At 36.3% G+C, this 17094-nt stretch overlaps 1 protein-coding gene across 4 annotated transcripts in view; it reads right to left on the bottom strand.

Annotated features, from left to right (window-relative positions):
• Positions 1–17094, bottom strand: part of LOC135803978 (5-hydroxytryptamine receptor-like) — a 99712-nt gene that overhangs the window by 28376 nt on the left and 54242 nt on the right. For all 4 annotated transcript variants that reach the window (XM_065317732.1, XM_065317731.1, XM_065317734.1 and 1 more), the window contains one exon: positions 8941–8981. The gene's annotated coding sequence lies outside the window, so the exon portion shown is untranslated. The remainder of the gene's footprint in view (positions 1–8940; positions 8982–17094) is intronic.

The following is a 17094-nucleotide window of genomic DNA, read 5'->3' as shown; positions in this document are numbered from 1 at the left end:
TAAGATTAAAATGAGATTAAGTGCATAAAATTATTGTTTTTGGTGAAATAAAAAAAGAAAAATAGAAAAATTAAATTTAAAAAAATCATTTTCAATGTAAAAAAAGGGAAAAATTGCGAATAATTTTTAATTTTAATGGTAAAAAGGAAAATATTTAAGCTCAAGTGTGCAAAAACATATTTTTTACATGTTTTAAGAGCAATTTTAATAAAAACATGCAACATACAAATTTTAACGGTTAAAAATTGCCACCAAATCCTAACCAAATCACTAAATGTCTCCTTTTTTACACTTAATCCACAATTTACTATTTTTACAATGATTTATATTGTTACTACTTATAAATATGACACTCTACTTCACTTTCCTAATTTCTAAGCCACCCCGTGACCTTTCTATCCTCGTTAACTACTTAACAACTCACTTAATGAAATAAGCACAACCTGACTGACAAGCCTCCGCCTCGAAATGTATTGACTGAGTCTTTTTCCCGCTGAACCGCGCTCCGCTTGCCGCAAGAACACCAAGCAAGGCCATCCACTAAACGTAGATTAGCGCTGTCACACCGGCGCCGAGGGCGCGCCGCCGAGAAATAAGAAGTGGACGCGAGACGCGCACAATGGGAACTGGCTGTGTAATTGGCTTATACGGTCAATTAGTTAAAGGATTCTTAAGTTAAATGGAATGGTAGGAAACTACAACAACAACAACATCACCAGCAAAGTACTGTTTTTGTCGGAACGGCAAATAAACAAAACAAAACATTCACTTCCAAAGACCTCATCAGCAGATAATCTTTTAATCAAATATAGTAAGTAGTATTTTATAGGACACTAGTTTTTGCCCACGACTTCGTCTCTGTAGTGTTTAATAAAAATGTAATTCGTTTTTACTCGCTTGTTCTAGACATAGTATTGGTTAATTCTATCAATAAGATTCGCAATTTTATTTTAAAGAAATTAATTATATAAAGAATTGCTAATAATGCACTTCAGCGCGCTATTTCGGATTCAACTATTTAACTATAACTATGATTGAATCTCAATGCCAACTTTTATCCTCTAGAAAAGGGCTGTTTTCAGGGTTTTCCCGGCAATTATTCGATTTTTTCTGGCTGTAAAAACCATCCTTGGACTTTAACGAACATTTAAAAAAAGAATTGACCAAATTAGTCTAGGCGTTATTGAGTTATGCACTTACCAACATATTTTTCAATTCATTTTTATATTATTAATTAAAAAATGTAAGAAATGCAATAAATAAATATTTTAATTACTAACAAATTTCTAATTTAAATGTAAAGAAAACAATCATATAACATAATTAGTTTTAGTTCAATTAATTTTATCTAAACTATACGTTTTATCCAATTTCACAATTAAATTACAGTCAGTTTTATAATTCCTTCGCCTGAAGAGGAAGGCTTAGCCTTCGAAATGCGCATCGCGACATTAAAGTTATTTGTGAGACGGGGTTTTTAAACTTCCTATTAGTATTAAATTACAAATAAATAAATTTCTCCATTTGTCGAGAAACAAAACAAATAATTAATTAAACGGCCCCGAATGAGATACACCACGACCGAGATGACATTCCCGCGAGACACACTATCAAACAAGCGCCAACCATTTGTTTGCTTCCGGCCGGTGACGTTTTAAAACCGTAAACAATGCGCGGATGCGCCGGGCTGATGAAGCCAAACTAAATGAAAATGCGCGCTGTAACATCACCACCGTCGTCGTCGTTGTTGGCGACGTGTGTGTTGCTCGTGAAAAACGGGCGCGCCGAAGTAACGGTAAATAAACTTTCGCCGCGACACTTGACAAATACACGTCGCTTGATGTAATTAGACGCGCTGCGAGCGGCTGAGAAAGCAAAACCGCACCGCCCCCGAGCGTGTGTGATGGCTTTCAAGCAGAACACAATACTTGTCGTTGGGTGACACCGAGAAACGATGCGGAACACTTTTGCGCGCACGCTGAGGTCACTAATGACAACATCGACGTCGAGGAAGAATCCGCGAGATTTGGCTCCGGGATGAAATTGAGTGCTGCTGTGAGTGTTTAATGGAAAAATAAAGTGAATTTACTTGTTTGCGCACTAAATCGAGCACGCGGCTTTAACTTTTTGCTTTTGTTTGATGAATTAATTGTTATCAAATTAAGATTTGTTACAATTATTTTCGTATTAGTCGAGGGAAACGAGTCGAAAAATGTCTGACATTGTCCCGGATAGAAAAGGAAAAGAGACAAATGACCGAAACCGTTACATTTCCGTTCGTATTACGCATTACGCATTCGCATTTCTATCCGCGGAAGCATCCGCGTAAAAAAGCGAAATTCTTCCGCGTCACAACGCGTGCGTTTATTTATTTATATATTTTTTGTATGCGCGCGCTGCCTTCGTATTCTTTAATTACGACGAGATTCATAAATCAAACCCGGAACGAACACAAATAGAAAGTCGGTCTCGGGACGAACGCGCGCCGCCGTTGTTGTTTGTTGATCTCGGCCCGAGGTTTTCCTGTTGCTACAAATGCCCTTGCGTGTTGCGCATTTTTTCATCATCAAATATATCCCCGGCCGGCAGTTGAAGGCAACATAAGTCGCCGGAACGTCGTTTCGTTTTTCGCCATTTGTTCGCCGGTCGCTCAACCGCTTCGGAGGGCGCGCTCTCTTTGGGAGGATTTTGATGATTGTGATTTATCTTACTTTGGAATTCTCATTTCACACGCCGATGAGAAATCGGACACTGTGTGTCATCATGATTTGCCACCGAGAGGAACTACTTTCTAATGGTAATTTAATCATTTTATAAAATGGGATATCTTTTAAGTGCCAGCGGTAAACATTCATCATAAATTTTTTATGTTCGACACATAAACCGCAACTCAAACACAAATATTTTAAAATTACTCATTTTCTATTTATGTGTCCTTAGGTAGAGATAAAATATTATATTATTCATATCTTTTATTTTGAAGATATGAAAATGCAAATGATTCACTTAAGCACCAATTCGATAATAATTTTTTAATTACTCGTATAATAATGATTAAGTCTATAAAACAATTTTCATCCCTCAATCAAAACTCCCTAAGTTATAATTTATGAATTTTAGATACAAAAAGTGATATTTTAATCACGGGTGTGACTAAAGTACTTTAGTCACATCCGTGATTAAAGTACTTTAGTCACGGGGTGAAAAAAAAACATATTTGAGTAGAAAAACAAATTTTTGTAATTTTTTGTAATTACGCGATATTACAATATTCCCTACAATATATAAAACATATTCCTAATCCTTGTAAAATTGTCATTTATCCAAAAAGTAATACAAACTCGCTATTTTTCCAAAACTCATTCTAATTGCGCCAACACACTCAAATCGCGCACATTTCCGCCCTGAAGTGGTAAATTAACGACGGGGCGCCGCCGTTAATCCGCAATTAAACGCTGATTAAATGTGTATATAACGTCATTACGCACAACTACCTTGACTTTTATTATTATTGCCGTTATTACGTGCGTACCAATGGTGTTAGGCGCGCTTGAGAACCGGCCCCGAAATTAATCGGAAGCTAAGCGGATCCGCTTTTTTCCCCATAGCGCGCAGCACGAAAGTGCCCGGCGTAAATACAGGTATATTATACACATAAAAGTGAGCGTAATTAATGCGCCCGACTAATTTATTTCAACCCGTAGAAATTACCTTGCGGCGAAAACTTGAAATATTTTCCACGCGAACGCAACAAGTGAACACATTTATTAATTAAATTCTTTTTAACTCTGCCAACATTGACCTAATTCCAAAACGGTGTGGTAATCTGGCAAATCACGTGTCGGGCGCATGCGTGAAATGGAAAGTTTCAACAGCGCGAGTTCGCGAAATATGTAATTAATACTCGCCTAAAGTCCCAACTTCCGAAACGACTTCTTACTTGCCGGTGATGACGGCGGAAACTTTGTCTTTCATCGACGCGCCGAACAGGCAGCCTTTCATATTCATATCCGAGTAATTCCTCAAAGAAGTATGCGCTTTATTTGACGTTTTATTAATGCTTCTTCTTATCAACTCGCAATTGTTTATACTCGCGAATTGTCGCTTCTTTCGTGCGCCGGCTTTGATCCTTTGAATGTAATAAAGTAATAATGCGCGTCGAACAAAAGCGATAGCAAAGCGGAAACCAGAAGTTTGGCAATATATAATTCCTGTCTATGCAAATTCTCTACTCGAAGAACTCGAAAGTATTAAACGTGTAGACCTGTAGACGTTTGGAGATCTTGACGGAAACTTTTATTCTAAGCGTCGAATAAAACAGTTCTGACAGGCGCAGACAGCGCTGGATTTGATTTAATGCGGCTTGATAGTGAATTAATTTTAACTTTATTACAATATTTTGATTGGTTACACGAGTTTTTTAGTTGGATGTGAACAGAAATGCGTTTTATTTCATCACTGAATCGTGTCGAAATGAAATTGTTCAAACGCATAACAAAAAAACGAATGAAAAGTTTTTTGCACTTCAATTTAAAACTCAATTTCAATTTTCACATATTGAGCGTTTTATTTTTTGTTCACAATGACTCTACTCGAATAATAAATTGTATTACGTTGACTGTGAGTAAAATACACTTCTGTAATCATAATATGTGCTATTGTACAATAAGCACCGTGTGAATTGTAATGTCCGCTCAAAATTTCGAACGGCGTCGAATTAATCCTAATTAAGAGGCTCTTAAATAATGAATAGAAATGTTCAAAGCGACACAATGACACCCGACATGAAACTCGCGAGTGTAGTTTAAATTGCTAATTGGATCAAACATGACACCCAAAGTTGCCGGTGGCGCGCTGAGGGAGCTTTGCAGCGAATGTCACAATTGCAGGTTGCAGTCACGCGAACCAAGGGCACAGGTCCTTGCTAATCGCCCGGCCATCGTAAAACGAATAGTTCCAGCGCTGGGAAACAAAAAGATCGCTGGCGGGGAAATTTCTAAACTCACATTTTATATATAGTAATCCGATTGTAAACTTTTGGATAATGAGATTGCCAACTGCTAATGAACCAAATCCAACTGGGAGGAATACTATTTTCTCTAGGTTTAATTATTTTGGAGTTTTATTTAATCAAATAACTAATAAAAATGTAAAAAATGCAATTGTTTAATGAAATACACTATTGGGTACTTTAATTTTTCACTTTTTGTTTAAAATTGTAGAAAAACGATTAAAAAACGATTAAAAAACATCAAAAAAACAGAAAATTAAATAAAAAAGCAAAATAATCAGTGATAATGTCGTGTAATGTAATATAATCAATAATTTGGCGTAATTTCTTTAGAATAAATTTTATTTTCACGTATTTAGTCTACTGTAGAGCGAGTTTTCCTCTTTGTTAACTCAACATTGACGTCACAAACACTTTTTCAGCAAATTTCAAACAAAAATGTAATTTTTTGCCCGTTTTACAAACAAATTACTCAATTTCTGTTGTTAATAATAATTTTTCTATTATTCCAAGATAATTTTCCGAAAAAATCAATAATTTTAATCCTCAAAAACCAATATTCCCTAATTTTCTAGATTAATTTATTGTATTATTTACATTCTCAGTTTAATATTGTACCCAGGTGATGTGGGTAGCCGCCGTTGAATGTTTGCGTCATTAAAGCGTCTAATCAACGCAACGTCGCCATGAGGGTCTCGTTAAGACACAAACGACGCCATCTTAAAGAGATCATGCAAGCGTCGCGACCGCGCCGCACATGTGCGCCGCGCGTTCGTCGAACCGCCGACCACATCTTAGCGATGATTTACGACGATGCTAACACGCGCCGCCGGCACTAATTAAACGCAAAGAAACAGATATCATAATGAAGACGAAGACGCTCAAATATTGACGATGGTTGCATATCAACACGGCGTATAACTTCAACATGGTTTATTTATGCAGTAATTTCGATTTTAATTTTAAACTCCGACGGGTGCAAAACAAAAGCGTCCACGACCAGTGTACACACTGCACACAGCAAGTCATAAATAATATAAAAGGGTTGGTGAGCGCCGTCTGGTCGAAACCTTTGAGTCCTCCTCTGGAATATTAAAAATTCTGTGGCGAAATTGCGCGTTACACTTAAATTTAATAATAATTCGGAGAGCGCTGGAGAAATTACGCTGGGGCCGAAGTGCACAAGCATAAATTAATAACGCAAGCAAAAACAACCCCTTTATAAAAGAATCTACTACTAACTCAAAAAGTTAAAAAAAAAAAAATAAAAAAAAATAGATTTTTAATGCAACAAACGCGATGTTACATTTAAGCAGCTTTTGTAATATATGAAATAATTGTCTAGGGATGAGAATGATTCTCTGGTAGAAGGTTTGCGAAAAAATCGTTTTCCCTGTGACTTCCGTTTCGCTGTTTTTCCGCCCGTCCGCCCCATTGTTGTTAAAATTGACTGCTTCGGGCACAGCGCACCCGCCCTGGTTTTGTTCGCAGATGTATCTCCGTCGCCCGAACGTGTCCCTAAATGTTATTACATAATAAACGTGCGCGCGGCGGGCGGCGGATCGTGGGTGGCGGTGGAGTAGCAACCCAGTATAAACCTGCCGCACACAATCACAGTCGGAGCGCTTAGTTACAATTCAGTGCGCGAATATTTCGACGATTCGCCGCGCTAAAAATAGACGCTACACAGCACAGTGTGATTTATAATGTGTCGATAAGAAGTACTCGTGTTTAAAACGGGTTGACATTATATTTTTCCAATTATTCGTCGGATGTTGGCGGTATTGTATTTCGGTTTTCATTGGATTAGCGAAACTAGTAATTTTCCACCATTCACAATTCGTGTCACGGCTTTGATCTGATGCAGATTGGACGCAATGTGTTGCTGTTTTTTACGCGCGCACGTCTGTCAACTCCATCGCGAATATTAGCGCAAACAAAACGCGACTGCGTGCCCACATTCAAAGTCACTCGGCTGTCAGCACCAGTGTACCAGTGCCGCTCGCAAGCTGCCAGTAACGCGGAACAATAAAACGCAGCGCTCGTTCATGCTGGACACACACACAACGTGTTTGTCAATGTTTGATATTCGATAGAGTAGATATTTTACATTATTTTGGTATTTTGATGAGTGAAAATTGAGAATAACAAGAAAAATTGTATGTTCGATAATTATACTACTAGTCAAAGCATTGGCCTGAACACATATAGCAATATTTCAATATTTAGTAGTTGGTAAAAAAAATTCAAATTAACATTAGAAAACGCATGTTCGGCACATATACTGCAACTCAAAGCATTGTCCTGGGCAAATACAACGCTTTTGCCAATGTTTTTCAATTAATATTAACAAAAATTGAAATAAACTATAAAATTAGTATGTTCGGAATATATACTGCGAGTCAAAGCATGGATTTATGCAATTTTCTATCTTTAAACATAAATAATTCCAAAGATTTACCTTTTATCATGTTTTTTACGAGGGCAAAACCTACACACACTCACGCACTATACATTTTGTAGTGGTTTTATTGCCCTGAACATTTCCTCGTTAATTGACAATTAAAAGCAAACGTAAACTTAAGCGCTGGTTGCAAAATACAAATCGCTTGGCTGCTACGTGTCGAGCTTGGCGAAAAGCTCTTCGCCTCAACGTCGATGCGTTAAAGAATCCTAAAAGTGCTTAAAAGTCTCATCCCCTAAATATATATTCGGAGCTAAGCGCTCAAAGAATACTTAGGAGTCGGCGAGTGGCCGCACCAATTACTTTCTTATAGTTGTTAAAGTAGGCGAAACGACTGGAAAACTTTGCGCCATGCGAACAGAGTCGTGTTAACAATGCGCACGATTACACGAAATTGCCTCTTGGGAGAACCATCAAAACGATCTTAACCTCAAATAAAATTATACATGGAAGAAGATTTTATATCAATTTTTTTGCTAAAAAAATCATCAGAAGTTCTACAGAATTAAAGAAAGAAGCAATTTTGAAAATGATACTACTTCAACTTGATTAAACTCACAATTTTACTGATAAATGAACCGTGATAAACGGAAAGATATCGCAGAGGGAAAAAATATATAATTAAAAAGCATAAAAAGACACCTTTTCTCTCATACCGCGCCTGTGTTTTATTTTTTACCTGATTAAACCGAACAAAAGTAAAGCGGGATCGCACGCCAATCTTTAGCCTAATGAAGACCGCCCGTTAATTGTAATCGCAACGGCGTGAGCCGCTTAATTAACGTGATATAAATTAGAGCACAAGATTGCGAGAATGTCTATCAGCGTGGAATTTTTAATCCGGCAGATGGGGGAGTGTAGCCAATCTTGAAAGAGCGCAACTCTTTCAACGTCTGTTTTATTATTTAGCTAATCAGCAATAAATTACAATCTGCGAACGAAGGCGTAAGGCGAGCTGGGATATTCAACGAATTTCGAAATTAGCCCGCTTTGTAACACACAAGGTCGGAATTTCGAACATTCGCCACGCTCGCATGTCGCAATTAATAATTAATTGCATCAGAAAGCTACTTCACTCATGGATACACACATAATTCGATAAGTAAAATGGTAAAATGGTAACAACACCTTTGGTTATTAACTTGCCGAAATTCGATTTGTGAGCGATGATATTAAAGGGTGTAATATTGCTTTCATTTCGTTGTTCGAGCGCAATAATGCCGAAACGATAATAACACTCTATACGCCGTGACCGGAATTCAGGACGCATTCTTATTAAAATATAGAAATGCGCGGATGTAAGCAAGTCAGTCAGATTGGTTGGAATGAATGGAATTTTTAGTTTATTGATAGACGCCGCCTGTAAACGATTTACTTATTTATTGAAAACGCGTAGAATTCGTGTATATTTACGGAATCTTGTTCAGAATGCAAATAAATTCAATCGAAGAATTTAAAAACTTACATTTTGGAGACGATTTATTAAATTCTGTTGTTAGCCCATCTCTGCAACACAAAACAGAAACAAATTAAAATCAGTAAAACTTATTTACGGCGCAATTAAAAAGTATACTCGCATGCGCGTGATATGATTTCACTTTCCGGCTGCTAAATTTCGCGCATCAGCTGGCGGCGGCAGGTTTAAGTGCGGCATTTACGTTAAAAAGTTTTACAAATAAAATATTTAGCGTTCAACGCGTCCGGTTTATTCGGACACATTCAGTTAACGCAGCTGACGCAGATGAGTAATAATAATTTCATTCAATCACTGCCCAAAAAGTTAAAAACAACAAATATAAATAAATAATACAATATTTATGCGTGGGCAGAGGGAATTAAATTAAACTCGAATTAAATTTAACGCTGAAAGTGTTTTCAGTCAAAATATTAATAATAAAACACAAATATTCATTAAAACTGAAAGTTAATTTTGATTATTAATAAATCAAAAATTTTATGAATTAATAAGAAAAATTATTGAATTTGATTTTCAGCCAAATATAAGCTGATAATGAATACAAAATACAAAATTAAATTGAATTGACATGTGAAGGCGCCGGGCATCACGTTATACAATCAGAGTTCCGAGTCTATTTTCAATCCGACATGAATAGTTAGTTATAAATCCAAATCTACATCTGATTAATCAGATGAGGCCGTGACATTTATGAAGCAGATGGATATCGATGTTGATGAGAAAGCCCCGATTCAATTAAAAGTTAAACAATATTCAATTAGCAGCGCTCCTCGCGCCCGTCATGCATGCGCCTGCGTTTATTGTAAACAGCAAATGGTACATAAACATTGGCGCCGTCACATTAACGCTGATTGCCTATCGGCGAAGGGCGCGGGTTGGTGGGACAAACCACGTTCGGATTGGGATTGATGGAATCGGGAAGCGCGACGAGGAGAATATCGACGCGCGGATCGGATGTGCGTGCATCCGAATTGTTTTTGCTGCGGATTAGCGGGAAACGGGTGCGCGCGGATGTGTCCCGAACGCAATTCGTTGCACAAACACGCCACGCGGCAAAATACCTATTACCCGTTATTACCGCTCATTTGCAAGTCGTGCGCGGCCTCGTTGAATGTTTGCTGAAATTTCGAACACGTTTCGGGTGCATTTTTGCGCATCAATTCATCAAAAACGAAAATACAGCGGTGTGTTTTAATAGAGAATTATTGTGTATATTTGGTTGCCTATGTAGTCATAATATGAGGTTGGACCTTTGTGATCAAACATTTAATAAAATCAACATTTCTATAAAATTTAATTCATTGAGTAATAAATTAACAAGTTAAACGTTTTTCGCGTGAATTTTGCACATTAACTCATCAAAACCAAATATGCAGTGCATTTTCTAATAGAAAACTATTGTGTATATTTGGTTGTCTACATAGCACACAATGCAGCAATTCATTGAACATTAATTAAACTTGTTTCCGGAAATTTTTGCAAAACATTTTTTCAAAATTTAAAATAAACGAGAATTCAAACAGAAAATTATTGTGTATGTTTGGTTGCCTATCTAATCACAATGACAGTTCATTGCCAATGATTGAAACTTGCGATCAAACATAGCACACACCTCAACAATCCATTGAAATGTAATTCATTGAACAACAAAGACGATAATAACAATAATGTCAACCTATTACTTTCCGGGAATTGCAGTCAAAGGAGTGCACCATATCCATTGTATATGGATTCACAAACGACCCTATATTGTTAGTCAAAGCTGAATAGCAGAGGAGACAACAGCAAGCGACTACGACTACACCAATGTCATAATCATAAACATTACAACCAGGCCATTGCTGCCGGCGGCCCAAAACGGTAGAGTTAAGCTTTCTTAGGTCAATTCAACGTCGATGCATCACTCGCGCCCAGCATAAACCTCAGTCTAGTGTGTTGACGTGGCAATGCCGAGGTGTTTGCGCATGTTCACATTCAGTCGTGCGCCGAATTCGAGATCGGCTGAATTGCACAGGAATTACGTCGCGGACGCTTTGGCAATGCGTGCGGGTGTGTGGAGATGGGGATGTCGAGAAAACGGACGTGTCTGAAGACACAATTCGTGCGTCGCATGAATGCATATGAATTTCAACGACGTCGAATATTACATAGCACAATCGACAGAAGGGAAGGTGTAGACCTTCTGAAATTTTTTATTTTTTTAATTTTTTCACAAAATTTTCAACTTGTTTTTGTTTAAACGCAACAAAATATTATTTAATCGTATTTATATTTAATTAAAAACTATCCGATGTGATATAGATTATATCTGTACTATGAGTATGTGCGATGCAATAATAGGAATGAAATTTAAAATTAATTAAATCTCTGTTCACACAGTATAAAATTTGCATGCATTGATTATCGAGCGACAAACATCAGTAAATCAGCAACAGGTTTACCTAGTTTGGAATCTGTGACATTCGCTGATTAGAATGCACTTTGAAACGCGCGCGCTGCAATAATAACGTGCGCTGCAATCAACAAATATGTTCAAACGGACCGGACCGTTGTTTTAATTTCATTGTTTAAATTTCATTAAAAATTCGAATATTTTCGGTTCAGTGCAATTAAAGCAAATATTTTGCGATTTTATAATATTATAATTTAATTTAATTTTAAAATGATTCTAGTTTATTCATTTGGAGCAAATTGACCGAATAGGCTTGTAAATAATTTACTAATACATACATTTTTACGGGGGTATTCTACTCTAGAGATTTCAAAAAATCGATTTTTTTTTGATATTTTCAAAGTTTAACTATTCAAGAATACGTGTACAAGAGGATTTTTCAAAATTTAAATTATTTTCCGAGATATAGCCGTTTTGGTGACGCGGCATCCAAACTGGTTCGCATTGACGCGAAACTTTAAACGTGTTTTTCTCGAAACTGTATTTTTCGAGACGGTACCCACGATTTCTCAACTTCTACTGAACCGATTTACTTGAAATTTTTATAGGGTCTTCTTTATAGACTTTTCTTTAGAATGAACTACGCTTATCCCTAAATTCCGATTTTAAATATTCCAAAAAAAATCTAGTATATCAAAAAACAAGGGTGAAAAAATCACTTTTCAACAGTCGCCATTTTGTAAAAAAAAATTTTTTTCACTTGTCCGTAGTTCATTCGATTGCGACATTATTCTAGATTAACAATCTTTTTTTTTTCATTTCATATCACTTGGAGGGCTAAAATCATGGGTACGGTCACGTGCCAATTTTTTGGGACCCCCCACTTTATCACCTGCTGGAATTTAAAATTTTGAACTTTTTTCAATTTTTATTTATTTTTTGTATTCTCAAAACATTAATAAATAAGTGTTAAAAAAATGGATGGTGAAACTCTTCATAGATTTTTTTACGGCCTTTCAAAAATCACATGAAATTCATGCCTCTAGAGTAGAATACCCCCTTAAGTTAAAACAAATAAGTGTCTTGTTGCGCCTTCTGTGTCTGAATTATATAACTATAATTATGATAAAATCTCCATAATAACTTTCATCCCTTATTTTACACCCTACCAAACTTTGTAATATTACCCACAAAACCAATCTGTATATCGTCTAAAAATTTCATCAAAATCGAATGAGCCGTTTAAGAGTATATGAGTAACATACATACATATACTCATTTTTATGTACTTCTGTACATTTATTTTAGAATAAATATTATTAAATTAGTGCTTAAGTCAAAAACTCATCAAATTCTTCAAAAACTTTAAAAACTCAAATCCTAAAACCCACCTAACCTCAAAATTTATTTTAATTCTTGCCAATAAACCATTCCAATGTACAATACATGGTAAATGTAAATTAAAACCCAACCCAAAAATAATTCCAAAATTACGCAATTGCAATCACTTTAACCACGCATGAAAATCTAACTACGCTTTTGATTACGTCATTCTGTTTAACATAAATTATGCGAAACGGCCGCTTAATGAAAAAGCCATTGTGCACCAACTACGCGCGCTCGCACGATTAATTTGCAAAATTTAATTCACTCTGGTTCCGATGAATTTAGCGCCACGCTCACAATGCGCTGATTAATTATTATCGATGATAAATAAAACCGTGCGCTCACGTTTGATCAATTATATCACTACATCATGCGCTACATCTACTCCTCTCTCTGCTCCTCGGCAGGGATGCAACATGCTGAATACAATATTGTATCTATATTGTCACAATTATCCCGGCAATGCTTCTACATGCGCTCATTAATCAGCCGAACAGAATTGTGGGCACGAAGCGGCAACTCACCCACAACCATTGCATACGAATACGAGTACAACAAACTGAATCACGCATAATTAAATAGATGGCTTGTTTGTTGAATGTTGAATATTTTTGCAACAAGTGTTGAAATTATTAATTTTGATTATCTATAATATAAAAATTAATCGCAAAATTTGTTGGTAAGCGCATAAGTCAACAACGCCTCAACTAATTTGGTCAATTCTTTTTTTTTAATGTTTGTTAAAGTCCAAGGATGGTTTTTACGGCACGAAAAATCAAATAATTGCCGGGAAAACCCTAATGACAGCCCTTTTCTATAGGATAAAAGTTGGCATTGAGATTCAATCATAGTTATAGTTAAATAGTTGAATACGAGATGGCGCGCTGAAGTGCATTATTAGCAATTGTTTATATAATTAATTTCTTTAAAATAAAATTGCGAATCTTATTGACAGAATTGACACATACTATGTCTAGAACAAAGGAGTAAAAACGAATTATGTTTTTATTAAACACTACCGGGACGAAGTCGCGAGCAAAAGTTAGTGATTAAATATATATTGTTAATCTAAGCAATTGAAAAATTATATCCCCTGGTTAATTGGCATAATTTGCAATAACAAATAATCATAATATATATGAGTTGACCGGCGCATGCAGTTTATGTGACCGCAGGTCGTTTATCTGTGTCCTTTAAGGCCATTATGTCCGGCCGCTTGCGCAAACGTTTACGGCCGCACATTCGATGCACACACGTCCAGCGTGCCTGCTGGCAGCTATTCGCAATTACAATAAACAATTATGAATTACGTTGCATGCTCACGGACTATCAGTTAGGGGGGTTTAGATCGAATGCGATCACGCGGCATGTTGGCAATGTTCAGGGAGCGAAATAGATAATATTAGTTAGCTGTGTGAATTTTAATTTAATGTGAAATGTGGATGCACATTGTAATTAGGAATAGAAATTTTAGAAACGCAATTTATGTTAATTCTAAAAATAAATGAAAAATCATTATTCGTGTTTAATAGTACATTAAGTATCAAGTGCGCTAAATGCCACTATAACCACGAGATTGATTAAGAAGGAGTGATTTATCAATCGAGTGTTTAAAAACTTTTGCTTTCGGTATTTTTTCTACTTCCACTATGACTAAAACCCATGACTAAAGTACTTTAGTCACGACCGTGACCATCCGTGTATAAAATACAACTTTTTGTGTCTCAAAACCGTGGAAAACGGCTTATAAAGGTGGAAATCTAAAAAATATATTTTTGTCCCTAGCATCTTACCAACCTCTTGTCATTTATCCACAAAAATCAAATTACACATGACAAAAAAAACGTGAAAAATTGTGTTACTGATATTCCTCAAGTTCACAGACCTAGATGCCACCTAGGGTTACTGTTTGTATCTTAGCAACCGGGCCACAAAAGCTATGCAAATTGGAAACATCGAACGCATCCTACGCCGAGCCGAATCAATCTCTTTGCTTTCTTATTGACACCGAGGCCGGGTTTCAGCCCACGACGCGACACGTCCTTATATTATAATAAATCGCAAGCGGCTTAACAACATAAATAAATTTTATGATATAATCACATTACAAAACTACATCTATATAAAAATATAACAAGTATTACATCCCACACAAGATAAAAATAACATATGCGTAGGTAGATTTCATTTCATATTTATAACATAAAACTACAGCGCTGAAATCTATATTGTGTAGTTATGTGTAGTTTCGCAAAGTTTAAAAGTTAAAATTGAAACATATTGTTATGAAAAAGTTGGAAAGTTTTCCAAACAACAACTATGCTTTTACGAACCAACCACCAACTTAGTCGCATGCCGAGTTTCGCCATAAACTAAGTTTGTCATCCGGGGTGATTTGACATAGTTAGTCTTAGCGTAACTTATGCATAAATTAACACGTCGTGATTTATTTATTTAAAGCACACATAAAACATAATTAACTTGCAAAAGCATTCGCAAATATTGCGCCGGGAAAAAACGACAACGACGAGGTGAGTAAACAACTTGAACACCGCGCGCCGGTACTTGTTGTTGTCGTCGTCGCTTATTTCGGCATTTGCGCATCTAAAATTTATAGTTTATTACGCTCATGTTAATAATACGCGCACGGGTAGGTAATAGATGTTATGAAATATATTACGTTTCCGTGTAATTTTATACGTGCTCGCCCCGCGCGTTTGTAAGCAGATAAGGGACGCGCACAATGCGCTCGCGAAGGATGCTGGCCTTCGAACAGCGGCGGTGGACATTAGCGACACATTCTTGTAATAAATGTGTGCGCATTTTATTAGTGCATTAACGAGCAATGTGCAGATATTATTACATTCGGAGTTTATGAGATATGAAATGTGTTTCTCTATTGTTAAATTAAAAATAAATATTGAACAAAATGGAATAAATTCTTTATTTTTAGTAAAAATATGTTTTACGTTAAAAGTATATTAAGTATCAAGTGGATAAATTAAAGTTTTAGTCACGAGATTGATTAAAAGCGAAAGTAAAGAGCGTTTGCAGAACTAACGCAAGCCCCACCCCGTGACTAAAGTACTTTAGTCACGTCACAAAACCATCGAAAAACAAGCAATTTAAAAATGGAAATGCAAAAAAATACATTTTACCTAAAAAATATTTATCTTTACTTGATATATAACAACATGAAAACAAAAATATGTAACAAGTAATAAAATGTTTGTATTTCTGTTGTTTTATAATTTATTATTATTGCATTACTTTTATATATCTAAACAGAGAGCCTAATCTGAATTTATATTTTGCTTGCAGCGCGCAAGAAACTATTAATCAGAATTAGGAAGTCTTATCTCCGCTACGGTTATAGTTTCACTCCGGATGATTTACCATCTAACGCATTCTGCATTCAAGAAACACCGTGGCACCTCCACCATTTATAAATTTTAATTTTTTCCGTTGTTATTTTCTTATTATTTTTTGCAAATCGATTCATTTCCAAATATGTAGCACAAACAAACATCTTTTGATAATTTGTTTACATCGCAGGCCCTCCGGGCCTCAGACGACCTACAATCATTTTTCTTTTCAATTTCGTTTCGGAAAATTATTGAAAACGAGAGCGTCTAAAGAAAAAAATATCCACCATCCAATTTCGAACACGCCCGGTTGCCAACGCGATTCGATTACGTTTATTTATTTTTATAGAGCACCTTGTTTAACTCCATTCTTCAAGTCGACACCCCCCAGCAGGCGTTTTCTATATAAATACAACGCCCCGAATAAAATATGTTTTTTACGCGTTGTGTTTTGTTTACGGCGGCGGCGAAAGCACGAAAGCACAGCGGTGAAAAGAAAAAGTTTCGACTTTCCATTTTCATTTGCATAATGAAAATCTACTCGTGTGTGGCTCACGAAACGCCGAAACCGAGACTTCGTTTACGCATTTTTGCCCAACGGAGAGTGGAAGTGGAGAAGTGAAGAAAGTTGAGTTCTAACAAGTTGCCAGTTGCGAGTTATCTTTGAAGTATCCATATGCTAAATTCGAATTTTACAGATTTCATTTTCGAAGGGAAAAAAAATCCTCAAACGCACGAAATTAATGATTAAAGCGAGAAGCGTGGTTAAATGAAGCGTGAAATATTTCGCGCTCCATCTGGCCGGCTTGTTACGAAATTAATTAAACGCAAATATTAAAATAAAAAATTCGCGTTCGAGCGATGCGTCCGAAAACTACCACCCTGCAGTCTATCGCTTAATTAAGGGGTGGGTAGGTAGATGGACGCCCGTCTTTGTTTGGATTGTTCGGCGCCGAATCGAAATTAATTAGCTTTTTGCGCCGACAAACGCGCATTAAT

Source organism: Atheta coriaria, unplaced genomic scaffold, assembly GCF_025399875.1.
Source record: "Atheta coriaria isolate IRGN ID8LTWV9N9 unplaced genomic scaffold, Caltech_Dcor_3.1 hic_scaffold_3_pilon, whole genome shotgun sequence".
Lineage (NCBI taxonomy): Eukaryota > Metazoa > Arthropoda > Insecta > Coleoptera > Staphylinidae > Dalotia > Dalotia coriaria.
This window is presented reverse-complemented; position numbering and strand designations above follow the sequence as displayed.